This window comes from Pithys albifrons, chromosome 19 (assembly GCF_047495875.1).
Source record: "Pithys albifrons albifrons isolate INPA30051 chromosome 19, PitAlb_v1, whole genome shotgun sequence".
Lineage (NCBI taxonomy): Eukaryota > Metazoa > Chordata > Aves > Passeriformes > Thamnophilidae > Pithys > Pithys albifrons.
Genome location: NC_092476.1, coordinates 3,919,034 through 3,946,957, shown reverse-complemented (window position 1 = coordinate 3,946,957; position 27,924 = coordinate 3,919,034). Strand labels below are relative to the sequence as shown.

General features: G+C 56.3%; 1 protein-coding gene across 13 annotated transcripts in view; it reads right to left on the bottom strand.

Moving 5' to 3' along the window:
• RBFOX3 (RNA binding fox-1 homolog 3) overlaps window positions 1-27,924 on the bottom strand; it is a 145,593-nt gene that overhangs the window by 22,627 nt on the left and 95,042 nt on the right. For 12 of the 13 annotated variants that reach the window (XM_071573547.1, XM_071573550.1, XM_071573548.1 and 9 more), the window contains exon 3: window positions 7,180-7,224. The exons of the other annotated variant lie outside the window; for it this stretch is intronic. The gene's annotated coding sequence lies outside the window, so the exon portion shown is untranslated. The remainder of the gene's footprint in view (window positions 1-7,179; window positions 7,225-27,924) is intronic. 13 annotated transcript variants of the gene reach the window in all.

Genomic DNA, 27,924 nt, shown 5'->3' with positions numbered 1-27,924 from the left:
CCCAGGCACTGCACAGCCCCTGGTGCAGGGCAAGGGGCACCCTGAGAAGCCGACAGGCAGCTCTGAAGGCCCTGGGCCGGTCTGGCTCCGCTGCAGCTCCCGGAGGTGACAAGGGCAGGGCACTGCCCAGCATGCTGGCCTGGCGCCGCCCAACCAAGCAAACCATGTGAGGCAGGAGCCAGCTCCAGGATGAGGTAATCCACTTGTCCTCCCAGTCCACCCCACCCCCTGGAGCCTGGCTCAGGCCAGGGTGACTCAAAGGCATGCCTGGCCCGTGGCAGTACCACGAGTGCTGGCACTGCCCTGAGCCAGCAGCAAAATGGGCCCAGCTCAGGGAGCTGATGAGTGCTGGAGTCTCCTCTCTCCCTCCTCCAGCCATCACCAACACTTGCCTGGCTGCAGAGATGCCCCCCATCAGCAGGGAGCGCCAGGGGACTCTGGCATTACAGGCCAACATCAACCCCCCAGTCAGGTCCAGTGGGGAACATGTTCCCAGCCACCACCAGGCTGGTCCCCCTCACCCTGCTGCTACCAGGGACACTGTGCCATGGCCCCAGCTGACAGCACCAGTGGCGGCACCAGGGCTGTGCCCAGCCCCAAGGAGCCCTGGCCACAGCTGCCCAACCCCGTGGAGCTGCAGTTCTGGAGGAGACCCTCCAAAACTGAAACCTCCTGGAATGGAAGTTTATTTATCTGTTTAATTAAGATGTGTTCACCAGGCGCACAGACCCCATTCCATCTGTCTCACTTACAGCCGTGTCCCAGTAAAATTAAACCTAATAAATATCAGCAGAGGGAAAGCAAAGGGCATGTGTGAGATATACGATCAAAGGAAGAAGTTGCACGGGCTGCAGTTCTCAGCACATCTCTCTCTGCCCTTCGGGGCTGGGCTGGCGCTGTGCTCCCCCGCGCAGGATGGGACTGCCTTTCCTTCAAATCAGCACAATTCCCAGTTTATTTTAAATGAACCCTTGAGGGCTCCTTAGCTTTGTTTTCTGGAAGAGGGAGAACAACATGGCACTGGGACAGGAGTAGTCTTGGCCACTGTTCTGGTGCTGGAGCCAATGGGCAAAGCCTGCCCTGGGACAGTTGATGGGCATGCACCCCTCAAACCATCACGGGAATCCGCTGGGGACAGGGCAGCACACCTGGCTGCTTCAGATATCCATGATGTACCAGAAGTCAGTGTAGTTCTATCAGCTCCCAGGGAAATACCAAAACAGCTCAGCTCTTCTCTGAGGCACACTCCACCATTTGGAAACTTTATCCACCAGGAATGAGACCCCAAGGTCTGCCTGGAGTCCCAGCCCCCTCAGGCCCTCTGAGTGTGTGGTGCCACAGGCTGGTGGTGTGGCACAGCTGTGGCACATACAGGTACTGAGAGTCCTGTGCATGCTGCATGAAGCTCTGAGCACACATCGGAGCTGCTGCCTGCCCAGGGCTGCCCCAGTGCCATGTCCAGATCCCGACCCATGGGATACAATGGGAAATCCAGCCCTTGTACTGCATTCCTCACCAGGACCCACCCCTCATCCTCTCACAGAGGACCCATGGACCTGCCCATGGACCTGCTGGCAGGGCTCAATGCACAGCCATGGGTGGGCTGGGTGCTGCAGGGGCTCCCAGTGTCTGGTGTTTAACAGCATCCTCATGGCCTCTGCAGCATGCTCCCATGGGGCAAAGCTGGATGCTGATGCTTGGAAGAGCTGCCAAAGAGGGCTGCAGGTCAGGCAAGGTGCAGCTGCTGCCATGAGGGCTGGTGAGGTCAGACCAGCGAGGTCAGGTGCTGCAGCTTCTCTGAGATCATCCTGGGAGTGCAGTGCTGGTGGCCTGGCAGGACCCAGGGAGCACAGCATCCACCTAGTCCTCTTCTCCCACCCACTCCAGAATGCCCCCGAGCCATGGTATTCATTAATTAAAATCTCATTAGTAGTTAGTCATAAAGTGATTAGATGAAGGTGCTGATGGATCTGAGCTGCTGAGCTGCGAGGGGTCCCCAATGCCTCAGCTGCAGGGACTTCCCCAGTGCAGGGCACAGACCAGGACAGTGAGACAGGCCCAACAAACCTCCTCTGCACCCTGTTAAACCTCCTCTCCATCTTTCCCTGCTCCTTCCTCCTCCTCCAGCAGCTCTCAGGGGTCTCTGGAGACCCCACCTGCTCTGAATTCCCAAAAGTGGAGCACCAGGTATGATCTCACCAGGTGAGGAGGGGACTGCAACCAAGAACACAGCCAGTATCTGAGATAGCAACTGTGGCAGTGGGAGGGGAGCAGAAATGCAGGGAAAGCACATGGAAGTTTAATGGGATCCAGGGAAAAAATTCACCTCACTGAGACGTTCCTGGCCCACTGTGAGTGGACAGGACGGGGCCTTGGAATCCTTCAACGTCTGTCCAGAGCTGTCAGTGGCATGCAGAGCAGGAGGGTGGCTGGGCTAGCATTTGGGGATGTCCCATGGCTCTCTGTGCCAGCCCTCTTTCCTCTGCCCATTAGCCACACAGGCAGGGACAGGACCCTCAGTGCTCTCTACAAAAGGGCACCCTGGTTGCAGCCATCCCATGTCCCCCATCAACTGGCAGGAGTTACCAGTGGGACAGAGACCTCCAGCAGCCGGCCATATCCCACTCCCTGGGCAACACATGGCAGCTCCTGCAGGGGCACACCTGACAGTCCTGGTTGGGCAGGACGAGCCAGACTGTCACTGTGCCTGGCTCCTTGCCTCCACCTCTGTGACCCTTCTTGAAGCCCTTTCACTTGACAAAATATTTACATGAAATGGCAGTTAGGCTCCCTGGATTTAATGAGCATTAACGTGCAGCAGGAGCACCGTGGCAGAGAAGCTGCTGCTGAGCACCTCGAGCTTGTAGGCTGGGAGGGCAGTGCTGGGGGACTTGGCAAGGGAAATGGCTGCACCATGCTCACAGAGTCACTGGGGCCACCACCACCACCACCACTGGGGCCAGAGCCACTGCCACTGGCAATACCAAGGCCAGGCCCAGGGCCACCACCACTGCCAGGCCCAGCATGGATGGAGGAGGAGGCAGGAACAATGGAGGGTGATGCAAGGAACAAGCAACTACAGACTCAGGGACCCAATATGCTGCATTCCCAAAATCCTCCTCTTTTCTGAGACCAGCTCCACTGCCTGACAAAGGGTTCTCAAGCAAATGCACCCCCTAAGATGTGCACTGGCCTCGCAGGCTGCCAGGGGTCTCTGGCAGCAGCCCGTAGGTTGGCAGCAGTTTGGACAGGACAGGGTGGGTCCGAGCAACCCCAAGTAGGGGTGCACATGGACACGCCAGTGTGGGCACAGGCACCAGGCTGGGACCCACTGGAGTAGCAGACAGGTGAGGTGGACAGGCAGGTGCACTAGGCTGGAGGTGCTTGGGAAGCAAACACTCCATATTCATTATGAGGCTTTTTAAATGCACAGATAGGATATTAGTGTTAAACAGGTGCTGGAACCCCAGGGCAAATTAAAAAAATCATAATATTTACAGACTCCTCCTTCCCCTCGTCCCACATGCTCTTTATTTCTCTGCAATTACTGCTCATTTGAAGACATTTTGCTTTGGCATCTCAGCCTGTTGCAACGTCAATGACTGAGCCACCTACTGCCAACTGCTACTGCAATGCCCCCACCATGAGGGGACACCAGACCCTCTGCTTTCTCCCACACAACAATGGAGAGATGCCTGTGATGCCAAGAATGATGCTCACTGCTTCTCCAGGAGCACAGTCCTCACCCAGCCTCTCCCAGCAGAGCTGGGGATGCCACTGCCCGGCTGATCTGGGCTGGCTGGCTCCATGCACTGGACAAGGGAATAGGGACCCTTGAGCACCACTGCCCCACAGCCAGCATGGTGTAAGGAGTTGTGCCTGGAGCTCCCATGGGAATTGGCACTCCATGCCACCCACATCTGCCTGGCTGAGCTCCGTGGAGCCACACAGTGCTGACGGACCCTCAAGTGTAAGTTCTGGTTTGCTCTTGCAGCTGTGGTGGGTTAAGTCCCTGGGCAGAAAAAGCACCAGAGCAGGAGGCTCTGCCAGCCCCGATGGGCTCCAGAGTGGCGGCGGCAACACCAACATCCCTCATGACAAAGCACCTTACGCCTGAAAATTGCTTCCCTGAGAAACAATGAATTTGCATTATCCTCCTCCTCCCCATAAGCTCCTTTCCCCATGTCCCCCTTTGCCTGGCTCTGCTCACTCTGTTCCCTGATCCTAAATCCAGGGGAGCACAACTCCCTGCAGTGTGCCATCTCCACCAGACTGCTGCAGCCTCTGGCCCCCTGCCACCTCTGAGGGAGTGGGAACGGGTGGAAGGAGTTGGTGCCACTGGTTTCGGTCCCAGTTGAAGGGCTGAGATGCCACAGAGAGGCCTTTGGATGGTGTAGAGCCTGACACAGCCCAGCTCCTGCAGTGCTGCGGAGGGACTTTGAAGTTCCCATGGGGACCTGAGCAGCCTCAGCCACCAACTTCAACCCTGAGATAGTGTGGGGCCAGCCCATTAGCGTCCAATCGGATCCTGGGTGGGTGGCCACGCACATGGCACAGATCCCATGAGAGGTGGCTGAGGTGACACCGACCCCAGTGGTGAGAGGAGTGCTGGGGTGGGGGTCCAGGGCCAGGCTGTGCGTTGGGGGCCACAGAAGCGGCACTGTGGGCACTTGCCAGCGCAGCGTGGGCTCCCGCTGACACTCCAAGGAGCCAATGTCCTGCCTCAGCATTTTTAAAGCTACCCTGTCAATAAGGGAATCCGCTGCTCATGATTAACCTACGAGGTGCCAGCCGGCTCCTGGTCCTCCCCAGCCACAGAGGATTCCATAGCCCCCTGCTCCCATCGCTCCTCCCAGCAGGCAGGGACGCTCGGCTGTGGTCTGGTAGGTCCTGCCGGGACAGGTTTTCTGAGGGGGCCCAGTGTCCCCCACTTCGTGGAAGCAGCCAACCAGTGACCCAAGGGGGACAGAGCCAGCAGCCACCAGCTCCCTTGTGCAATGCAGAGTGATGGGGAGCACTGAAGACAGTCCCTGTAGGCTGGGTTGTGGCCACCACAGACTGAACAAGAGGGCACCCAGGAACCCTCACCAACAGAGCAGCCACCGTCCCTCAAGCCCCAAGCCTTGCCCCCCGCCCCAGACCCCCAGGACCCTATTCCACAAGGCAGAGCAGCATGACCAGCTGAGATCCTGTGGAGGACACAGCAGAGAGCTGTCTGTGGGCTCGGCCATGGGGATAAGTCAGGAGGGTCCTGGGGTAGCTGGATCCTCCCTGTGGGGCACGAGCCCCCAGCTGCCCCTGGCACACGCCGCAGGCTCAGCAGCTGGGCAGTGTTGCTCCTCAGGCACTGTATCTCCATCCTCCTGGGGCACTGCACGGTGGAGGGAGTGAGGGCACCATGAGCACTGAATCAGGAACGGGAGTGAGGAAATAAATAAGGATAAGGGAAGTACAGGAGCGAGGGGGGCAGCAGATCGGTCTCTGGGGCCCAGCTGGCTTTGACATCTCCAGCCCCATAATCATATTCAGAGCAGCGCTGGGCGAAGGGAGCTCTTCTCCAGCACGGCAATAAACGAGAGCAACACTCTCAATAATTCAGCACTGGGAGAGTGATAAAGCAGCAAAGGCACCACTGCAAGCCACTGGGGTCGGGGGCTCCTTGCTCCCTCTTGTATTTCAGTGATCCAAACCCTCGCCTCTCTCTCTGTGCCCTGCAAATGCAGCCCCAGCCATAGCTTGGGGTCCCCACAGTCTGCCAGACCCACCACTGCTGCTGTGTGAGACAGGCACAGGGGCCCAATGCAGCAGAATGAAACACTTCCATCACCAGCAGCCAAAATACAGGTTGTCACTGGGCAGGGGGGCAGAACTGTCCTGGAACCAGGGCAGAGGCAGAGGCAGGGGCATCTCCCCAGTGCCATTTCACCCCTCCTGCTGCAGCCCCCCAGCTCTGCACACCCATCACTCTGAGGCCCCTGCACAAACAGTGCCCAGACCCCTGTGCCACATCCCAACCCTCCCACCCAGACTGGGCAGGGCAGCTCAGCTGCAGGACACCCACCTGCTGTCCTCCCCTTCACCACAGGCACACCTCCTCTCCAGACACAACTGTGTGGCCACAGCTCAGTGTGCTCTGGCACCTGAACACCCGCAGCTCTTCGACTGACCTGCAATGCCCAATCCCCTGTGCAGCCAGACCCTGGGAAGGAGCAAAGCTCTCTCCTCGGCACAGGGAGTGACGCCACGGCATCAGTACAGACATGAGAGCCAGAGATGGGGGAGCCCTGGCCCTGTAGCCCTGGCCCTGCAGCCCTCACCACTGCTGCAGACCAGCAGGTGCCCTTCGGGCACAGCCCAGCCGGCTTCTGGCTTGTGCTGCCTGTGAGCCCTGCTCCTGCCCCGCCTTCTTGTTCCTTCCAGCAGCTCTTTTCCCACATTTTTCATGGCATCTCAGGACCCTTCCAGACCACAATCCCCTTCCAGCCAGTCACTGTAGGTAACAGGGACAGGAGGACAGGAGTTCTACTCACCCTGACACCTCTTTCCTCCATTGTTTTGCATGGTGGCGGCTCCCAGTGCACGGCACCCACTGGTCTGACCCACCTTTCACATGCATCAGCCATCACCTGCCTCAGCCCAAGGGACACCATGAGCTGCTGTGACACCTCTCAGCACAGGCTGTAGGAGCCTGGGGGCAAACATCCACTGTGGTGGGCCAGGTCAAGGTCAGGACAGGGCTGGGGGCTGCTGCCCCACCAGTAAGGGCAGGGTCCCCTCAAAAGACTTCCCCAGGGATGGCTGCCAGGAGCCTCATAGGATGGACAGACAGACAGCAAGTTGGCACACATGGACACTCACAGACATGGCAGCCTCAGCTCTCCTCACGTAGGACTCACGCCATCAAGACACGCCTGCATGGGGGCTCAACACCCAGGGGGTACCAGGGCTGCTGGCAGAGGGGAGCAGGCAGCCTTCCTCCCATCCCTTCCCCACGCATGGCTCTGTGCCCACCTGCCCCAGACACTGTGCCACGAGCTGAGGGTGCTGCCCTGTCCCGGACGGCCCCGCGCCAAGCACCCAGCACCGGCCCCTCACATGCAGGGTTTAGCATGCAGGAGGGACTCCTGGAGCAGCCAAGGCAGAGCCCAGTGCAGCTACTTGGATCCAAACACTCCATACCTTTTATTCAGCCCAGCTCCTCCCACAGCGCTCACGCTCAGCTCTCTAGAAAGGATGGGAAAGAGGAGGAAGAATTAAAATCAATGATCATCATCACTAACCTGTTACAGTCAATGCCATCTGCTCATCGACTGCACAATGTTGGGATATCAGTATGGATGTGAGTGTTATCTCCGGGGTGCTTGGAAGCCTGTGCTGGCCAGGAGCCAGTGACCAGGCTAGGGGCTTGGCCAGGGGCATATGAACATCACCAGCACCCACCAACTCCCTGCCCGGGGCGATGGGCACACAATGCCACCTCCAGCTCCACCAGTCCACCCTGAACCCAACCCAGGCCTCATGGAGCACAGGTCCCTTCCTTGGCTCCCCTGGGACCCTGCAAGCACAGCCACAGACCCACAGCGTGGGACAAGGCAGAGCTGGCCCCACACACATCCCACAGAGTGGGACAGGACACTGCCATCGCTGAAGCATCAGCTGCACAACTGGTTTGGTGTATCCTGAGCCTTCTGTCCACCCCAGCACAGTGACACGCTCCTGTGAGGAGTGATCCCTGGAGCACACTGCTCCACTGCTGTCCTGGCTCTGGGCACTTCTTGGAAAATTAAGCCAAATTTCAAAGAAAACTTCCTGAAAGCTGCACTTCAACTAATTGGCTTTTGCAGCATGGCCAATGCAAACGTTCATCAATCATGTCAGACCCTCAGAAGTAATGAGAACACTGATACATCCCAGGGGTGGTTAAGGAGTGAGCAAGGGCTGTGTGTGTCCATACCTACTGCTTTGGTGACCTGGAAGTGCTGAGTCCCACCTGCCCAACGGCTCTGCTCCCAACTGCTGGAGCTGTGATGCTTGGAATGCTGCCCCAGGGGCAGCACCCTGAGACAAGGCGGCCCTGGGTGCCAAGTGTGAGTGCAGGGACACTAAGCCTGGATCCTCGAAACCCACGGCCCATACTGGTGAGTCCCTGCCCTGTGAAGGGTCCGGAGGCCCAGCCACACGCGGTGGCGGCTCAGGGAGTGCAGAGCTGCTTCCCAGGCACTTGTGTTAGCAAACACGGCTCTCAGCCACGCAGCAGGATAATCAATTATGGTAATTCCTGCCTCAATGAATGAGATTCATGGAGGAGCACAGCTCATTAGGTTGGTGCTGACTTCCATTAGCACTCTTATGATAAAAACCCTCCCAAACGCTCTCGCACAGCACGTTGTGTTCGCCAGGCTGGGGATGTCCCATCCCCAGCGCCCCAGGCCAGGGCAGACCCAGCTGTGGGGCATGGGTGTCCTAAAAAGCTGGTTGGGAACTCCCTGGTTCCCAGCAGCGTGGGGACACCCCTGCACCCCTGGGCCCGGCAGAGCTTCCTGCCTTGCAGCCACCACTCCTGAGCTCTTTGATGGCTTTGCCAAGGAAGCGCCCACCAGAATCCTGGCTGGGATCAGGAGACACAGCAGGCACAGAGCTTCAGCAGCAGGGCTGGGAGTGCTGGGAGTGCTGGGAGTGCTGGGAGTGCTGGTAGCCCAGTCTGTCTGTAACACAATGAATAATTGACACTGTGAGCTCCTCAGGGAGGCTCAGCGATGGGTAACGCTGCATTTCCCAAACACATTTCCCAAGGAAGATGCCTTCTGAGAAGCTCCCCACAGCATTGTGTGGCCCAGAAGCTGGGATGTGCCACAGTTGGAATGTGCTGTGTTTGCTGGCACTGACAGTGAATCGCTGAGCCCACACCAGCCCAGGCAGAAATCTCCGGTGGTCCTGGCACTGCAGGGAGTGGGATGCTCAGCCAGAGCATCCCTGTCCACATGCACGAAAGTGGGAGAGGGAAACCCCTGGCAGGGCATTGATGGCAGGTGAGCAGGAGTGGCTCTGGGCATTACTGGGGAGATCTTGCCTCAGTCCTTGCTGTCCTGGCAGAGCTCTGGACTGACTGGCTCCAGCTGGAGATTTGTGAAGCCTCACAGGGACCTGCTGCCAGAACAGGTGACTCCAACCCAGCTAAAACCACCTGGATCTGAATCAGGGAGTCTGCACAGGAAACCCATGTGACCCAGCTGCACAGACCCCACGGATGCTGCACCTCAACACTCCCCATCCCACGCTACATCTGTGGGGCAAACCCTCAGGCAGGCCTGGCTTCGATCTGCTGGCAAACTTCATGGTAGTTTCTCAAAGTACATTTTGACCCTCCTTCCCTCCACCAAAAATCCTAAATTAATTTTGATTTTAATTAAATTCATTAGCAAAGATTATCTGGCTGAGGAAAAATAATGTCCCGCCCCTCCCCCCACAGGCCTCTCTATTTATATCCCCATATACAGAACAGCAGTGAATATTTCTTTATGGGCCATTAAAGGTTTAATGTTTAATTTATAACCACGCTCTCTGGCGGGTGGGATGGCCAGGCACAATGTCAACACTTTTAATTAAATGAGAAGACTTTTTTTTTAACTAAGATAGATAAAATGTCCCATTCCCAGCAGTATAGGTGGGGGCAGAAGAGACAGGGGCTGTGGTGGGGGCTGGCTCCTGCATCACCACTCCTGGGACATGCTTCCCTGCCATCCTGCTCTGCTCATGGCTGAGCCAGGGCCATGCCACGCTGTCCCCTGATAGCAAAGAAGATGCTCAGGCAGCACCCAGAGAAGTCCTGGCTCTCCTGGTGGGGCCAGTAAGGGGCCATCACCAGGATGGCTCTAGGACAGCTCAGGAGAGTCCTTGAACCAGTCCCTGCAGTCTGGAAAGAGTGGTACTGTCTTGGAGACAGGGACAAAATATGGCACTGCCTCCACTTTGGGAACCCTATCCCAAAGACAGCCTTGGGGATGGACAGGGTCCCAACACAGAGCTGAGCACCAGCTCCAGCCACAGGTCCCTCAGCGGCAGAGGCAAGAGCACAGCACTGTGACACTCAGCACAGCCCATGCCAGCACTGCTGGTCACCAAACCCTGCCTGAGGAACAGCTGTGAACCTCCCAGCCAAAGTCCTTCCTGCAAATTCCACTAGTCTCTGGCACCTTCTCCCACCTGGTGAGTACAGCTCCTGTGACATCACCACCTTCTTCTTCCCAGCAAGGAGATCAAACTGCTTCCAATGCCCATGTCCACCATAGAAACCACTGGCAGAGCCATGTGGCACCAGCTGGCACAGCAAGCACTGCCAGAGGAGTCTGGCATTCCCAGCTCATCCCACTGGCATCCCTCCCACAGCCTCCCATCTCACCCCACCTCAGACATGGGTGTGTGTCCAGCGGCCCCGTGTGGGGCTGGTGCTCCCTAGGCCGCTCTCGGTGCTCCCAGCAGCAACAGCCTCAGCAGGACAGTCCAGCCCTTCCTGCCTGGACCATGGCAAGGGGCAGCTCTGAGCAGGCAGGTTCTCCTTAATGGAGTATTTTATCTTACAGGAGAGATTAAATCTCTCTATAGAGAAGTGCAAAAGTGATGAATCAGCAGTTGGCTGTGGGTGGCAGGTTCAGCCATGAGCATTTGGCTCCAGAACAGCTGTCAGTGCTTCAACCTCCTGTAGCTGTGCTATGCTGGGCAGTGCCAGCCCCAACCACACCCCACACATCCCATTCCCCACCCTGGTGAGTGCTGGGATGGCCAGAGGAGCCACAGGCAGCCCCAGTTCCCTAATACTGCCTGGCAGCCCCATGCCAGCCCTGTGCTGTGCTGATGGACATGAGCAAGCTGAGTGGCTGTGGTGGGGGTGAGCTGCCTTCCCTCCTGCCTCCCTCATCATCCTCTGCACAGCATGGACAGGCTGGCAGGAGGTGTCCCGCTGCAGCTGCCATGCCCACAGCAGCACTGCAGAGCAGTGGGGTCCAGACTGTGTCCTGGGCACAGCCTTCAGGGCACAGACCTCAGTGGGTCCCTAGCCCACCTCTCCCCAGGGGCTTTGCTCCCAATACCTACCCACAACTCCACAGGGCCCATCACAAAACCACGTCCCTGCTCCCTTGGATATGACTCTCACACCCAGCGTTGGCTCTGAAGCCAAGGAAGAGGCAGAGTGGCCACTCACTGCCCACGTGCCTGCACACGTGTGCACACAGGAGCAGGAGTGTGAGGCCCGGCTGCGAGGAGCTGGGGAACCGAGCGGGGATGGCACTGTGCCGCTCACTAAAAGCATGAGTGTCACTAAATCAATAATTCATTTACTTTAATGAGATAAGTACTTGGAAAACTAATTGCAAACCTGCTCCATTTACTCCAACCCGTTATAGCCTTTAATGTAAATGGCAGGAACGCTGCTGGAGGAAGGGGAAGGGCTTTGGGTGGGAGATGGTGTTGTTCTTCCACTTCTTCTAAGAAAGAGAAATACCAGTCATCAATTGGGACACTGGAAGCTGAAGGAACTGGTGGAATTGCTGTTTGGAAATGCCAATGGCGGAATCATTGCAAGGGAAACACCAACCCCTCTCCCCAGGGTCACCACCTCTGCATGTGCCTCTACCACAGAGGGGTTCTGCTGAACTGGGATAGGGTTTCACTCTTCCCCTGTGCCACAGACCCCCAGCCGGTCCCCACTCTGGCTGTGCACCCCCTGCAGGTGGTCACTGTTAACGACTCACGGCTCATCATAAACCCAGGGCCGCATCGCTGACACAACATCCTGCACCGCCAGCAGCTGCCAACTCCTCTGCCTCAGCTGGCACTGCCCCTTTCCACCCTTCTGGCCCCCACTAGCCCCCACATGCCCAGGGAGCTGCAGTGAGCAGGGGCATCCTGCCAGGCCCTGGCACTTTCCTGAAAAGGATCCGTGGCTCCCAGCAGCGATGCCGCTGTGTTCCTGAATGGCAGCTGGAGCAGGAGCTGGGTGCCAAGGGCTCACTTCTTGCTTGCTGGAGCAAATGGCAGGTCATAAAAAGGAACTATGACAGAAAAGAAAATGTTCCAGAGTCCACAAGGACCAGTCCAGGGTAAATCCATCTGCTCAGCAATTTAGCTAGAAAATCCTTTCCAATTATCTGTGTTGTAGGTCCTTCACTCCCAGTGTGAGGCTCTGGGCAGGTCTTTTCCCACTGAGGCTGCTCACGCAGGGGTCATGGTGATAGGTGATCCCACAGCATCTCCACTGGGGATGCTCAGGGAGGGGGTCACACTGCCCCTTGCAGAGGGACTCACAGTGGCACTGGCTGCAGGGGCTCTTCCCTGATCTGCTGGTCCACTCAGAAGAGTACATCATCCTTCCCGGGTCCCATATCCATGGAACCATTTGGGAGGGAGCCCAATCCCACCTGGTGCTATGTGACCAGCCCTTGCACCTCCCATGGGCAGCAGCAGGGAGGCTATCCTGGGAGTCATGGCTGAGGAGAGCATAGATAATTCTGCCTCACCGAGGACTCTGCAGCTCAGCTTTGCGCTGCCGCTGCAGAGATCTCCCTGCAGGCATCCCGGTGAATCCCACCTCAGCCACTCCTGTCTCACAGAAAATCAATGGCAAGCATCTCAATTAATCACACCGGGGGCAAATTGATTAGGAGCCTAAATAAGGTCAACATGGTTGTCTGCTCATAGGGTAGGACCCTTTAATCATCATTTTATCTGCAATGGGCTGCAGAACCGACAATCACAGCAGCTCAGGAGCACAGAGGGATCTGCACTGATCTGCAGCTGTGAGGGCCAGTGGCACCAGAGCCATGGCTCTGCCACAGGGAGCCGCATTCCAGGATGCCACAGGTGCTGGGCACAAGCAGCTGGGAGCCCCAGTGGGGGACACTGAGAATCCCAGATCCTGTGGCCACTGAGACCAGCTGTCACCTCCGTCACTGAGGAAGACAAAAGCAGCAAAGCACTGCTCTGGGTGCAGCACATACCTCTGACCCCAAACCAACAGCTCATGCTGAGGGTTTGATTAGCCACATCCTTAGACTGCACACCTGAAAATATCATTAGTAGTCACAAAGGCACTGCACCTCTGCCAAAGCTGGAGGGGACAGACCAGCCCTGGCAAGGGGTTACAAGGCTCTCCAGCCCCTGCTACCAGGGCTGCTGGCTTGGTTTGATGGCAGAGCATGGGACAGAATGTGACCTGGGGCTAGCACAGCTCATCCTCCCTGGTGGTCATGGGACAGCCAGCCACTGCACCCCCAAAAGCACGAGATGATTCCTTCCCACTCTGGTTTGGAGAGCAAACAGTCCCCCAGAGGCGTGTGGGCACAGCAGGACCCTCTGGCAGAGCAGTCCTGCAGTGTGCCCTGCAAAGGGGTGTGTGCTCAGCTCTTCATCAACAACAGACTTTCCAATTGGAAGTGAAATCAGTTCAATGGGGTATTGTTCTCCACTGGGACTTGGCAAACAGCAGCCCATGTTCCTGCCTGTCCTGCAAGCCATGGCCAGGCTGGGGTGGGACACAGAGTTGTGACTGTTTCTCCAGTCCCCGTGACCCCTGTGTGTTACCCACAGTCCCCCTGACACCGTATGCCCCTTGTCTACCCACCGCTGCCCCCTTTCGTTGTAAATACTGGTATAAATATTGTAATTTGGTTTAATATTTAATATAGTCAGGTTAAATAAGCATTCCCAGCCCCATAAATAATCATTAACGGAGGGTTCTAATTGTGCTGTTGGGATCTGGCTTCATGACTTATTTAGTGGGCAGATGCTCTTCCCCTCTGCATTCCCCCACACCATAAATTAACCTGTGGCTCAACCTCTCAGTGAGAACCTGGTGGGACATGGCACAAGGAGACAGATCTGCTCTGGGATGGTACTGGGATGTGGAGCCAGCGGAATGGCTGAGATGAAGCCAGTGGGGACAGGGGGACCAGAGCGGTTGGAGAAGCCTGCAGGAACACCAAGCAGCCAAGCAGGACCCAACTGCGAGGGAAGACCCATGGGCACTGGGGTGTCTCCGGCTGTGGGCACTGTGCGCGAGCTGAGCTGTGGAGCAGAGGTAGGTGACCCATGGGCAAGGGGCAGCTGCCCTGCATGGGATCCCCACTCGCTCCCGCTGCTCTCAGCTGCATCGGCAGGGACACAAAACACATCTAAGCAAGCAGAGGGCAGGGGAGGCTTTCATCCTAACCACAAACCTACTGTGAAATTGATTGGAAACAATAGCCCAAAAAGAAACAAACCCCAAAGCACCAAGCCCAGTGTGCAGGGAAGGGGCCAGGGGCGAATTCTGAAAGCGCCGAGCGGAGACATGAGGACAAACAAAATGCAGGAAAACCTCTGTGTGAGTGTCTTCCCCTCGAGGGATGTGTTGATGCAGTGCTGTAAAAAAAAGGTTTGGGTTTTCTTTCTGTAGCTTAATTTCATCTTGAAATGAAAAACTACAAAAGTAAATGGAAGGATCCCCCTCTCCACTAAGCCAGGCTGCAGCCACTGCGCCAGACCTGTGGGCGCCTCAGCTCCGTGCCCAGGCTGGGAGCTGCTCTGCATGCCCAGCTCCAAGGGACACACTGCACTCCAGGAGGAGCAGGGATGCCAGCCCAAGGGAAACCTGCACATGCCCTGTGTCCCAGATGGCTCAGAGTGCTCCTGTTCCTGTTGGCCTGCTCAGGGCTCCCTGCTGATGCCATCAGGATGGTCACACTCAAGGTCTGTCCCCATACCCTCTGGTTGTGAAACAGGAATGGACCTTCAGGAGGTTTTGCATCCACTGAGAGATGCATCAGAGAGGACACGCAGGACCCAGAGGTGACAGCCTCTGGCATGTCTGCTCCAGGTCCTGCTCATTCCAAGACGTGGGTGCCCCAAACAGTGCCAGCCCTGAATCTGGGCTGCAGCTCTATGGAAAACATCCTATTTTATCTTTATTTGTCAGGATTTATATAAAAAGGGGATAGTTCATCTCTAAATGTAATGAGTTGGAAGAACAGCCCTCCAGTGGCTTTCTCAGCTAGCACGGCATCAATAGCATTGATTGCTAAAATTAACTGATAACCCTGGCCTGGTGTGGCACCGGAGTGCTCTTCCCTGCTCCAGGTCCCCAAACCCATCACCGGGTCCTTAAACCACCCTGGCACCATATCCCCAAACTACCCCAGCACCAGCTCCTCAAACCACCCCTGTACCCTGCCCATGGTCAACATGGGGTTGGCCTTCAAAGAGGCGCAGGGACACACCTCTGTGTCCTCCAGAGGAGAGAACTTGAGAGCTGCCTGTCTGCAGGGATATCCCAGGATCACCTGGACAGGTAACACCAGCACAGCACTCTGTCCTGATGTCTCACGGACCTTCCCAGAATAGAAACAAAAACCAAACAGAGAAAGAAACAATCAAACATGAGTTTGCAGTTAGGGAGGGTGAGTTATTCAGCCTGTTGAAAACGATTCTGACTTAACAAATAAGAAATAAAGTGTTTTAAATTAATGATACAAATGTCAGCCCTATCATGGGGATATTAAACTCTAGTTATTTGATGACCTTCCACAGAGTTCCTTCCCTCCCCGTCTCTGGAGCGGGGTGAGCACAGACACCACTGAGGTGGCACCACCTGCTGCAGAGCAGCTGGAGTTGGTGACAGCCCACCTGGCACATAACCTCACTCCTTGCTGCTGGAATGCTTTGCAGACCAGCCACCTAAGCATGTGCGGTGCCAGCGGCAACCCAGCCACCCACCAGTGCTCCCCAGGGAAACTGCCACTCCAGAGAACACGAACCCTCTCCTTGCAGCCCACCTGGCACAGTTAGAGGCTGTGGGGCCCCCAGGCACACGTTCCCTTGGCCAGGCAAGCAAAGAGCACCAGGCACAATCTGGATGGTTCTGTGGTGGAACAGCATCACCCAGCCCCTCCAGCACTGAAAATGCCCACACAGAACCTGTCCAGGATCAGCACACACTGCTCCTGTAAAAGTGATTTCAAATTCCCCAAGACTCATCCTGATGCTGGCAGGGACTGACTCTGAGGGAATCTACCAGTGGAAACATGGTTAGTGCGTGGAGTGCAGTGCTCTGCAAAGGTCACTGCAGCGAGCAAGCGGTGGCTCTGCTGCCACAGTGAGGGTCACCTGAGGGGCACAGTGAGGGTCACAGCCAGCTTGCTGCTGACCCCCTGCCCTGCAAAACCAGTCCCAAAGCCCCACAGGAGTTGGAGCAATGTGCAGGTGCTCCACAGCCAAGGGGCTCGCCAAGCTCATGTGTACACGCGTGGGACAGGTGGGAGCACACACGCATGGACATGGCAGCGTGTGTGGCACAGTCAGAGCAGATTATTTGTAAATAATCCTTAATTAATGAGATTGGCAGGCCTGAATCACTTAGTGGATTCCAGGCAGGGAGGACGGCAATCTCCATTCCTCCACTTCTCAATTACAGCTTCAGGGAGGGAAGCAGGAACTGGCCAGGGTGAATTAGAGAGACTTTTGTCACGTTTAATATCACTTCATTTTGCAGACTGCTGACACAGCAGGATTTCACAGCTCGGAATTTATGGTTCTTCTGAGAGACATGCGCAAAAAAGGGGAAAAAAATGCCCTGCCATCAGCACAAACCCACCAACTCTGCTGGCAAGGAGCTGGGGTCTGGGGGACCCCTCAGGGACTCCATGGGGAGCAGAGCTTGGCAGGGCTGGAGCTGCAGCACCTGGTTCCTCATTTTCAAATGAGCACACTAAGAGGTCCCAGGAGATCCAGAGGTGCTGGGGTGCCCATGTGCCCCAGGTCCCTGCCCGCTGCGCTCCCTCCCTCCCACGGCTCCTGAGGAGCAGCAGTGCCGGCAGTGCCAGGGCCAGTGTTACACAGTGTTATTCAGCCCCGAGGGAGTTTTATGCAAAATGACACACAATATAAATGACTGTTGTAAACACAGAGTTTAATAAAGGGCTGTGTGTGAATTTTACAGCCTCCCCAAGGATAATTAAAATTATTTATCTACTTACCTAGCTTGCCGCCGGAGCAGTCTATTAATTATTATCTATTACACAGGGCCTTCTTTGCATGCTGCTGGAGCACTGCCTGCCACGGCATCCACACGGACGCACTGCAGCACCGGGTGGGCTGCGCCACCGCGATCCCGAGGTGCTCCCACACTGCTCCAGGCCCCTTACACACCCTGCCAGAGCATGAAGGGCTCATGGTCAGGTGTTTCTCCACCAGTCTGTGGCAAGGGAGACCCTGCTTGGTTTTATGAAGCAGTAGCTCCTGAGTGTCAGGAACAGAGGAGAGCCCCAGGGGCAGGGTGGGACGATGCTCTCCCAGGCTGGCTCTGGCACTGGGCTGATACAGGCACTGGGGATGGTGGACAGAGATGCCACCAGTATCCCTGTTGTGCGGCTCCTTGAGGGCCAGCAGCCCCCACGAGTCCAGAGGGGCACTGAGGGGCTTTGCAGGGTGCCTGAACACAGCATGGTGGGCAAGTCAGGAGAGGCAGGCGTGCACCTGGCCTGCCCAGTGCCACGGCACCTGCCTTGCAGCCTGGCACAGTGCTACCTGCCCCTCTCCATCTATTAGCGTGCTAGAGGAACCATTGGCATGGAGGCTCTAGGATCCCCCAGCTCATCTCTGCACATAAAGAGACCTCAGGGGGCTCTGCTGTGCAGGTACTTAACATTGTTTTATTAGCTTAATAAACCCAGCACTGCCACCAGAATGTCCGAACAGGACGTGAGCCCTGCTCACTGCAGGAGAGGCCAGAGTGGGGAGAGCTGCCCCGGCACGGACTGTCAGCACAGTTCTGGCAGCCCGGCTGGCACTGAGAGTCCCCAGCGAGGCACAGCCTGCAGCTTGGGAGGACCAAAGCAGCTTGTTGGGAGCAGAGGATCCAGCTGCTCCCTGCCACTGTGGGCACCATGAGCTGTCAGCTCTGCCAGCACACCATTAATCACCACTGCAATTGCTCTCCCTGCCATCTTGCCCAGTCCCAGCACTGCCCTCAGTAGCTCCAGAACCAGTGTGAGTAGTGCCAGCACCAGCCCTACTGGGACCTCCTGGACAGCCCCTCGAACATGTTGTGACAGGCTGTGTCCAGGGTCCCCTGCAGTCCCCGGGGGTGTACTGGAACAGGCTGTGTGTCCAGGGGCATGGTGCAGCCGGGGGGACCTTCCCTCTTGGTTGACCAAGCTCCAGAGGGTCCAAGTTCTGGTACTGAGGTCCTGGCTGGTGGCACAAGGCAGGATGGCCCCAGAGGCTGGTGGCAGCTCAGCAGAGGAGCCTGTTGTCCTCTATCAGCCACCAAGGCACCAGGGCTGTGCTGGCTCCATGAGAGTGGCTCTGTTATTAGGAGCTGGAGCCCCTCAGCAGCCTGCTGGGGTATTGTCATCTCCTGGGGTGGCTCCTCTCCCTCAGCCCTGCAGGCCCTGGCTCACGGCAGCATCAGCTTCTCTTTGATCCCACACAGTTACACTTTCAGTCTCACAATCTAATAAAAGCTGCATGATCAAATTCCAGGTCATTACTCAAGGAAAGAGACCCCTCCACACTGAGAGCTCCAACCCAATTACAGTGTGCCCAGTGCTCCTGGCATGCCATGCACTGGCCTCAGGGGGCCTCGGCCCAATAAGCAAGATGCAAAAATGTTAATGGAGGCATTTAAAGGCTGTGCCAGGGGATTCTGGTCAATACAGGCACTCGGTGAGGGTGGGGTGGCTACTTGTGCTCAGCTGCCAACACCACCAACAAGGCAGCTCTGAGCTCTGCATCCATCTAGGATGGGCTTCTGGGGGAAAAGCTCAGTGTCTCGCCCTAAAACCTTCAGAAGAGGAGGAAGACGAGGAAGGGAGCAAGGGGACAGACTGATGGGATCCTTGGCCCCAGGTCTGCTCCCCTGCCCACTCCCAAGATTGCTGGCATGAGGACTGATGTTCCTGCCCCAGCACCTGTGCAGGGGACAGAGAAGGGTAGCAGCCTTTGGAAAGCCCCCATCAAGCCCCCACTTCACTGGGGGTCACACTGCACTTGCCAGAACCAGAGCAAGCAGGGCTCACCCCTCGGCCCTGCCACCTTCCCCTCCACACCTGCCCCAACCCAAACCTCTGGCACATTTATTGTTGGTTTCCCTGAATCATGGTGGTGGCAGGGCTGCCCAAGCTCTGTGACAGAGGGAGCTCAAAGCGCACACCCTTCCGTGGAGCTGCAGAACCAGCAGCCTCTGAGCAGACACCCGCCCGGTGCGGCCGCGTTACTCGGCATGATGGATGGTTATGGACCAGCTACACTCCCAGGAGTGGATGGATTTATGGGCGGCACAGCCAGCTCACAGAGTGCCCATTACCACAGCTCACTGCCCTCTCCAGAGCTGCGGTGATCGGCCCCTCTGCTGCTGCCACGGGGAAGTCCGGGTTAAGCGCTGGCAGAAAGGAAAATCAATTATGCTTTTTTGATACAGTGCTGACAGCAGGGAGGGGCAGCCAGGGACCCACAGGCAGTGCAAGGTGGGGGGCTCTGCCAGGAGAGCACAACACCAAGAACCTGGGCATGAGCACACTGATCCTGCCTGGCCCCTGCGGCACTGTCAGGGAATGGAGGGGAGGCAGTGGGTCCCATGGAGGGAGGGATGCTCCACTCCTGTTCCTGGTGACTGTGAGGCCAAGCACATGGTCAGGTCCTGCAGCCCTTTGGTGACCCACCCCCAGCGAGGAGGACACAGACGCGATACCTGAGCACAGCAGCACATGTGCCCTCCACACCCAGCACCCACCTGGGCATGGGCTTGGCCCACTGAGCTGCAGCTCAGAAGAAAAAAAACCCTGCAAAACCTGTACCCAACATGAAAAGCGATTTCCCAAAATGGTTTTCACATGTGCAGAGCAGCTCTCCACCAGGAACTGGGCACAGAGGTGAGTGTTTCCATCCTGGCTATGCTACCTGTGAGTAACACGGTTCCCTGACACCTGCCCAGGTTCACTCCAACAGCCCCAGCCCTCTCCCTGCTGCCCAGGGGCCTGTGCCAGCAGCAGGGGATGGCAGAGCAACACCCCTGCATTCTGCCTCCCTGGCACCCACCACTTCCACTGGGAAGAGGTCACTGCCAGCAGGACCAAGCACTGGTCAGAATGTCCCAGGAGCAAGTGGGTGGATGGAGGCAGCAGATGGGACCTCTGAGCATGGAGAGAGAAGATACATGTTGAATAACAATGGTGAATTCCCCTGAGATCTGGTGTTTTTAATGCAGGATTAGGCTGTCAGGCAGCAATTAAATGGGGTAATAAAAAGCTAAGTGCTCGTATTTCAAGGTTCCTGTCTCCCACACAGCACGGAGGAGTAGGGCAGGGGGCTGCTCTGCTCCCCACGGGGTCCAGTCTGGGGTTTCCAAGGAAGAGTGAAGGAACTTTTCAAAGGAGGTTCGCACACAGCTTATACAGGATCTGCCAGACATGGGCTAAGGGTGCATAAATCTGCGCACACCTCGTCCCGCAGCCTCCGAACACGGGGGTTTGAACCCAACCCTCCACACACTGTCTGGGGCTGCTCTTTGGAGACATGGGGGGACCCAAGACGTGGAGGGGATCCCCACCAAGCTGCATCCAGTGTGATGGGGAGGAAGGGTTTCCTCTTGAGGCACTGCTGCTCCCATCCCCAGATGTGTTCCAGGGTAGCCCGACAGACATCACCAGGCACCTCCTGAACCAACATCACCACGGGCCTGAGCACCCACACACAGCTGGGGAAGGGAAGAGACCCTTAAACACCATTCCAAACATGGAAACCTCTCCAAAAACACTTTCCTATCACAGCTTCATAATTTGCGTCTTGTTCCCAAAACCAATATAATAATTAAGAGGTGTTTCATTCTGAGAAATACCATAGCAGGAGATGTCCCTGCAACACCAGCAGCACCCCAAGGTCCTCTCCACATGTCTGTAACCCCTCAGTGCCCCCAGCATGGCCAGGGCTGCAGGGCTGAGCCCACCTCTGCTCTCCAGGCCCTCAGGACACGGCTGCAAGGACGACTCGGCCACTCTGCTGCTGGCACTGGTGGTGAAGTCCTGGCAACCCGCAGGCACAGAAACGATGGTGAGGAAACACAGGGCACATGAGGGACCTGTCCACAGTAACATGCAGCTCAGCCCCAAGCTTCAGCATATGAGGATGCCACACAGAACTGCAAAATAACCTGAGGCTTTCAGGGCCAGAGACTCTGAGAGCCCTACAGGTGAGATGGCGAATAACCATGGCCATCTCAAAGCCAGGACACACACTGCAGGCACAGACCAAGACAGCCAGGATCCTGTTTTGAAGGCACCCCACACAGGGCTTGGGGCTTCCTGCAGCTCCCAATCCCTTACCCTTGCCCCAGGCAGGGCTTGGGGCTTCCTGCAGCCCCCAATCCCTTACCCCTGCCCCAGGCAGAGGCTGTCAAGACAGCCCCAGTCCTGTGACGCTCCAAATCTGCCTGTGCTGCCTCTCCCATAGGATGTGTGGCCAGGAGCGGAGCCAGCTCTGCCCATCCCACTCCCCTCTCTCCCAGGATCCAGAAGCATCCCCACAGGCACTTCCCCTTCCTACCCCACCATGCCGGATCTGATGCAATGAGCCCCTGTGCTTTTCTAACCTTGTTGTGCAGCTCCTGGTTGGGGCCTGGCTTTATCAGTTTTATCCTGTGTAATATTCATCACACTGGTTTATTTATGGGCCCCCTCTTCGGGAAGGTATTTTTCAGGCCTGGTGAATAAAACATAAGACTGTGCGGGTTGTCAGAGGGAATGCGGCTCCTCTGATGTCAGCCTGACTAACGGCCTTTAGTTTTCTCCAACGACTGCACTTTGAGAGAAATTTATTTGTATTTGGGTTCCCGTTGGTCGGTGAGATGTGAATTCTTTTCCCTTCAGAATAAATGAGGCTTCAGCTCCACAGCGAGGGGTGGGAGCGGGACGTGCAGGTACAGACTCTTGGCCCTGGGGACAGTGTGGAAACAGGACCCTGGAGCACATGGCCACTCCAGGACCCCTCCAGCAGCCATCCCATGGGCAGGAGAGAGGGACAGGCTGGGTAGGGCTGAAGCAGCCAGCTCAGCTCTTACCACTGCCCCTGCCATGGGGAAAGTCCCCTGTCCAGACCGCAGATCCCCTCCCTGTGGCACCTCAGCACAAGAACTCTCCTCCTCTGGGGACCCTCTTCCCCCGAGCTCAGAACCCAGTGCTTGGTGCTGCCCAGGCTTAATGCAAACATCAAACAGCGTCATTAGCTCCTTTCCTGCAGCAGCATCTCTGCCCTGGAGTTTGGAAGCACACATTTCCTCTCCTTGCAGGGTTCCCCCTTGGCCTCCCTCCCTCCAGGGGTTCTCTGCCCGCCTGGGGCTCCCCAGACACCAGCACCCACCAGCCAGGGGCACCACGTCCCTGGCATTGCTGGAGTGCAGGCAGGACACAGGGGAAGGTTCCTGCTTTGGTCATCTGTCCAGAAAAACGTGTTTAACATCTGAAAAGATGATTCCCTGGATAGGAATGATTCCCTGCTGTGAGCAGGAACCACAGGCATACACCTGTGGAGGAGGCAAACCCCTCCCCACTGGCCACCACAACCGTCCCATGCTTGGGCAATGCCTCAAGCTCATGATGCTGTGTGTCCTGGCAGGAGGAAGCAGGGCTGGGTCCTGTCCCAGCCACGTGCCAGGCAGTGAATGCCACCACATGTGCTCTGTCAGTAGCGTTTCACACCACCCTGCAGGTAAGGTGGGATAAGGACACCCAAGAAGCTGCCCTTTCACAGCAGCAGCACAAGCAGGAAGTGAAGGGAGGCAGAACCCCCTTTTGCAGCAGAGACCATCACAAACAAACCCCTTCACAGCAAACACCAGCCACAGTCTGCAGCCTTTGTCACAATCAGGCATCCCCAGCCCTGCCCATCTCCCACCCATGTTATGTTATGGCAGAGACACGTCCCATTGCCCAATCCCAGGTGCTGTTACACCCCATCCCACTGCAGGGACCCACGACATGGTGTTGGGCACCTGAAAACCCTGCATGCTGCCACCACTGACAGTGGCTGCTGCTCGAAGCTGGTGCCAGCTCTTGCCAGCACAGCCCCACGTGGCACAGCCCAGCGTTGCCACTGCACCATGGGGCAAACCCTTCTCTGAGCTGGGTAAGGAATTCCTGGCCGTGACCCAAAACTCCTATTAACAAATCAAACCATAAAAACCTACAGCCACAGCCAGGAGATTTCCCTCCATCAGCTGCTAATTTATGGGGTTACTGGTGTCAGCGGTTTGAAAGCAGCAAAATCCCATCAAAGAGTCGCCCTAACTCAGTGCTGGGAGCTTGAAAACAATCACAAACACTCATCTGAGAAGGCTGCTTGGGATGCAATTCCTTGATGTTTAATTATTAATATTCCAGGCAAAGAAGTTAAATTCTACTGAAGAGGAGAAGCTAGAGTTCGAAGCAAGCTGAAGGAGCATCATACATCATCCTGGGAAGTGTTTGGCAGGAGCCCCACTGGAGCCACTTGTGCTGACAAGAAAGAGAGGGCCTGCCATGCCCCAGAAATCTCAGCAGGGAAGAGAGGGGACCGGAGGCACAGTGTCCCTGAGACACAGAAAGGCTGTGGAGCACTTTCCAAAGCTCTGCAGCTCTTCACTCCCTGGACAGACCGGGAGCAGGGGCAGAGACAAGCACTGTGGCTCCATCCTTCACACCCCTGGGGTGGCTCTGACCTCCCAGCTGCTCTCAGCAGTGGCTCTCCCACAGTGCAATGCTCTGCCATCAGCCTCTGGCACGTGCTGTGGCACATGCATGCGCCGACTCCCCTGCCAATGCACCTCCATCTCGTCACACTCGCGCCAGATAAGCTGCTCTTAACACAGATGGTTCTCAGCCCATAATGCCTGGGTCTGCTGGCCTTCCAGACCCCACCTGTCCCTTCAGCACCCCCAAGCTCTACATGTGGGATCCTGGGGCTCAATGTGGCACAGAGCCAGTGCTTAGTGCCCAAATGCAGACCGTGGGGAGATGCCCAAAGGCCCCAGTGCAGCACCCTCTGCTGTAGATTCTGGGGCCAAATCAATGCTTTTCTACTTTTCTTCAGTTTCCAATTTCTTTTGCAATATGTAGTGCAGTGGGAGGTCGACAGACAGCTTTGCCAAGCTGCCTCCTACCTCTTAGTGGGGTCACAGGAACCACTTACTGAGACCTCATGGTTCCCAGATCACGCACTTCAGCATTTTTCCTACTCTCCTCTCCCTCTCCTTTCCCTTCTTTGCAGTTTTGTTTTCCCCACCCAGCAGAAAGGAGAGCAGCCAACACTTCTTGCTGCTTCATCTTGATTCAGTCAGTTTTATATCTCACAAATGCATGTGCAGATTTCTCCGCTTCTTTATTTGTTCATTAAGACTCCAATAAAACTGTTATAAAATGTCCTTTTTTGTTGGTAAATGCAATTTCTGGTTTAATACGTGAGTGGTGCTGGCTCTCCTCAGAGACTCCTCAAGCTCTCTGTAAATACTGCAGCTGCCCAGCCCGCTGTGCACTGCAGGTCCAGCACCGGATCCACCAGCTGCTGGAGCCCAGCAGCAGTGGTGGCCATGGCACCTCCTTCAGACCAGCTTCTCCTCTGCTGCCCAGAATCCCAAGCCCTGTACAGCACAGCAGAACCAGCTGCTCAGAGGGATTCTAAAGCCCACATGCCCCTGTCCAACCCACAGGACCTCTAGCATTGCCAGCAGCAGCACAGCCTCAGCCAGGAGAACCAGGAGGCCACTGCTGGCACATGCTGTGGGTGCTGGGTTAGGACAGGAGTGAGCTCTGCTGAGGCCACCAACACTCTACAGCATGTGGGGTCACCCAGTGACAGGGGAGGAGGGATTCCAGCCAGTACTGTTGTGACCTGGGAGGTTAGTGCTATGTTTCCAAGGGCCAAATCCACCCATGGGAACTCTGCCAATGCCAGGGAAGATGCTGTGATGCATCCTGCTCATCCCCAGGCTGCTACCAGAGTTTATGGATGGTGGTGCCAGTGCTCAGCAATTCCCCACCGCTTTCAGAGCCCCATTATTCCTCTCCTCTGCCTTTGTGCAGTGCAAGATTTTTTGCTCTGATGTCTCCCATATTGAGCATCTGCCTCAGGCTGAAATTTTGAGGGAAGTTTTAGCAAAAGCAGTTCAAACATTTCCGAGAACAAGATGGGGGGAAAATGCTGTTTTGACACATTAAAAAGTGTTCTACAGCCCCGCTGCTCAGAAGGCTCCACAGCTCCTGTGCCCAGCAAGCAGCCAGAGAGCAGGGCTAGGGGTGCCCACAGTCCCTGCCCACCCTGGCAGTCACGCACAGTGTCCAGCACTTCTCCCTCTCCCCACAGAGTTCAGGAAAAAGCCAAGACAAGGCTGAAGCTGCAAAGCACCACCAAAAGCCCCAGGACAAGGCAGCAAGACACAGCCCAGTCCCCACAGCTGCTCTTGTAAGAGAGGGCTCGACCCCTCAGCAGGGCAGCCCATCACACAGACATCCCTCCTGATACACTCTGCTCAGAGCCAGGCTGTGTGGAGAGCCAGGACACAGCCCTGTGGCCAGGAACACAAGTCAGCAGAAACCTACAAGAACTGCATGAAACAAGAAAGGGCCTGTCCATCCTACACAGGAAAGTGAAGCTGTTTAAGACTTCAAGTCATTAAATGGCTGTGATAATATTTCATTTTAATTCATATCTAATTCCAGGGGAGCTCCAAGAGCAGCCCCCACGGCACCCACAGGAAGAGCAGACAAATGGATTGTACTCAGTGCTGAGCCAATGAGCACTCAGCAACCCCAGCAGAGTCACACAAGAGAAAGAAGTAACAGAAGACATACTCTGCGATGTGAATCACTGACATGGTGGGTAACGTGTCCTCAGGAACCAGAGACAGAGGGATCAGTGACTCTCTGGCACCTTCACAGAAGGGATCAGCGAGGGCCCTACACCTGCACTGGCACCTGCAAAATTCCCAAGGACTGGGAGAGTTTGGGCACATGAAGAGGCACAACACAGCACTGGAGTGGGTGCCCACCTGGAAAAGAAGGATTTGGGAACTGGCAGCCAGAAACTCCAACTTGTGGAACACAAACAGCTCCTGCCAGTGCTGCCACAGCAGCAAAACACATCCAGGAATCAGCTCAACATAAACTGCCTCCAACAACCCCATCAGCAGGAAAACTAACTTTCTGGTTGCTAATTCTGGATGACTGAGCTGCACAAAGCTCAAGATTTCTTTATGCCATCATTTTTCTTTCAAAAAAAAAATTCAAGGAAATGCTGGGCTCTGGTGGCAAATGCCTGTTTTGGAAGGAAGCTGCTCTGGTGGATCAGATTGTTCTGGTACCGCATCATAATCTATCAAAGTCAGAGTCCCCCGAGAAAGAGAAATCAAAACATCATGAATAAAGTGCAACTTTGAGTCTCGGGTAGTCTGACAGTGTCAGCCCGAGCCTCCTGCCGCGCAGCGTGGTATCGATGCCTTCCCCTAATCAAGTCGATGCTGGCCGAGCCGCGCTGCCGACAGCGCATTTGCTCAATTAGAGGAGAACAAATAAGGCAACAAGCCAAGATGGAAGCAGTAAACACTGCACCGAGCGCACGGGGCTGCTGCACCCACACCAGGGCAGCCATAGGCTCTCCAAACCTGCTCGCTTCCCGGCTGGCATGGGGGAGGCCCACCCTGTTCCCGTTCATCCTCCTGCCCTGATATTGTGGGGACGACCACCCATCTGAGCAGATATTGCACCCACTGTGCTGTGGGCAAAGATGAAGCCACAGTATGTCATCCAGATGTGGTATCAGCACCATGACCTGCCCCTTGCTGAACAGGGATCACCACTCATGAGGACATGGATGCAAGTCCATGCAAACACAGCACAGGTTTTTGCTTCCACCCCTCCCAGAAACACCCAAGTCCTGCTTGTGCACAAGTTGCCAGTACTGTTTTTAAGTGTGCGCACACAGCACTGTGTTCCCCTGTGCTGGAGCCCGCCAGCATTCCCTCGCCCTGGGGGTCCTTGGGGCCATCTCACTCACAGGCTCATCCTCACATCCCCCCAGAGCAGGAGGATCACTCTGATCCTCACCGCAACTCCTGCGGGCAGAGGTTCCTTGGCTGCTGCAGGCAGTGGGGGGTTCTGGCCCTTGTGTGGCGCCTCTGGCTCTCTGCTCACACTTTCAAAGGCAATTAGAGCAGCCCAAGATTTGCCAGCTGCACCTGGAGCAGTCGGGCAGTGCAGGAAGGTTGCACTGTCCCATCTGCTGCTGCCCAGGTCATCCACCCCAGTGCTGGGGCTGGCAGAAAGCCCCGGGTAGCCAAGTGAGACGGATGAGGCAGATCAATATCCAATTCCGTTGCACAGCCCTGGGGAGACAGGTCAGGTGCACGGTCGACAGCTGGAAATGTCCTGCAGCCTCACCAGCAGCCAAGGATGCCCAGGCTGCAGCAGTGCAAGCTGGCCAAGCACCCACCTCAACCAGGAAGGCACCAAAGACTGCTCAGGGACTCCCCACCTCCCACTCTGCCCTGAGCATTGTGGAGCTGCTGGAGCAGGGCTCAGCGCTGTCATCTCCCACGGTTGATACCAAGCAGCCCCCAGTGGGTCCCCATCCTCCCGCTGCCATTTGAAGCACAGGATGGAGGAATCCAATAGAAAACTCCCTCTCCCAAGAGGGGCAAGCAGAAGAGACAGATGACTGTGGTCAGAAGAGCTTGGTGCATGCTTATCTGCATGGAGCTGTGCTAGTTAACACAGAAAACATCTGGAAATACGAGCATGTGTAGCAGAAGCTCCAGCAGGTCAGGGGAGCCAGGTGGATGGCACTGCAGGAGTTGGGATGGAGACAAACCAAGGCAAAAGGGATAGCAACAAGCACTGAGGAGAGTGGCCATGGGCAAGATTTGGCCACCTT